At 38.4% G+C, this 1,499-nt stretch overlaps 1 non-coding gene across 1 annotated transcript; it reads left to right on the top strand.

The window, feature by feature from the left end:
* Positions 1-310: 310 nt before the first annotated feature.
* On the top strand, positions 311-417 carry LOC112318717 (U6 spliceosomal RNA). The gene has a single exon (XR_002976243.1). It is a non-coding gene; the product is annotated as a U6 spliceosomal RNA (small nuclear RNA).
* Positions 418-1,499: the final 1,082 nt, after the last annotated feature.

Genomic DNA, 1,499 nt, shown 5'->3' with positions numbered 1-1,499 from the left:
TGCATATTTATTTAACTCTCTTTCAAAATTATTTTGCAAGACATTTTCACTGATGTATTACTGTTTCCATTTTTTCTCCCCATCACTCGATTCCTTCTTTTTAATTAATTTTCAAAGAATAATATTTTATAGATGTATGCATTGAAGAAAAGGATCTTATTTTGTTTACTTTGGTGATTCCATTACAGACCTGGAACATAATGTGTGTTTATTAGATATCTGTTTGATAGGTAGATGAATGATTAGATGGATGGATACAGTGAAGGAAAAAAAATAAACTCTATTGCAGTTCCCTTTAAATACAGATACTGCGCTTGCTTCAGCAGCACATATACCAAAATGGAAATGACACAGAGGAGATTAGCATATCCCCTGTGCAAGGACAACATGCAATATTGTGAAGCGCTCCATAAAAAAATAGAGAGAGAGATACCTTCTGCACAAAATATTTTAATTTTTAAAGCATCAAAAGGGGAACGTCAACCTGAAAATGCAGACACAAAGATGTTCTGAGGTTCAAAAGAAGTATCTGGGATTCAATGAACAAATAAGTTCAAAAATGTTATATATGCCCCCACTGGGAGAGTCTCGTGTACATTAACATGTTAAAGGCTCTGAGATAGTTTGCCTCTAAAAAAATATTTAGTTGAGCATTACCTGGAAATCATCCTTGATTCCTCCCTTCATCTATTTGTCAGGTCTCTGAGTTTGCCCTCCAAAGAAATATCTGCCCACTTCCCTCCATCACAGCTGCTATCATTCTAATTCATGGCACCATCCTTTCTTGCAGGAATAGTGCAACATCCTCCTAACTGGTATCTCTGCTTCCACTTTTAGTCTCTTAAAAGCCAAAATGAGCTTTTGAAAATAGAAATTGATCCCCGACTTATTCCTAGGGCACACCAGTAAGTTCAATTCTCTTCAAGTTCAATCTTCATGTATTGGCCTACTAGGCCGTAGGACCTCTGGCCCCAGCCTCACTCTCAGACCTTATCAACCACCACTCTCCTCCTTGCTGAACACTGTTTTGTCTACTAGTCTCCCTCCTCTGCCTTCCATGCCAAGATTTTTCTTGCCAAAAGACCTTTGTATTTGGTTTCCTCTGCCTGAAAATCTATGTCCTTTAGCTCTTCTCATCATTAGCTCCTCTTTACCCTTCAAGCCTCAGCTCAAATACCATCTTTCTGAAACCCCTCTCAAGAACTGGCCCTTTCCAATTCTCACCACACTGCCACATTTATTCTCTTCAGAGCCCTCGGCACCATTTGATTCTTAAAGTTCTGATTTCCTGCACCAGAACGCAAACCTATACGTCAGCAACTTTGTTTATCTCGTTTACCAGAATATCCTTAGAGCCTAAACAATGCCTGTCACGTGGTAAGAAATAATATTTGCTGAACAAACATGTTTATTCATGGCACCTTCTTTCCAATAAAACTTATTAACATCCCACAGAACACATTTTGGGAAAGTCTAGTGTAGGCTGAAAACGTACCATT

This window comes from Desmodus rotundus, chromosome 3 (assembly GCF_022682495.2).
Source record: "Desmodus rotundus isolate HL8 chromosome 3, HLdesRot8A.1, whole genome shotgun sequence".
Lineage (NCBI taxonomy): Eukaryota > Metazoa > Chordata > Mammalia > Chiroptera > Phyllostomidae > Desmodus > Desmodus rotundus.
Note: the sequence above shows the minus strand (reverse complement) of the source record. Positions and strands in the feature narration are given on the sequence as shown.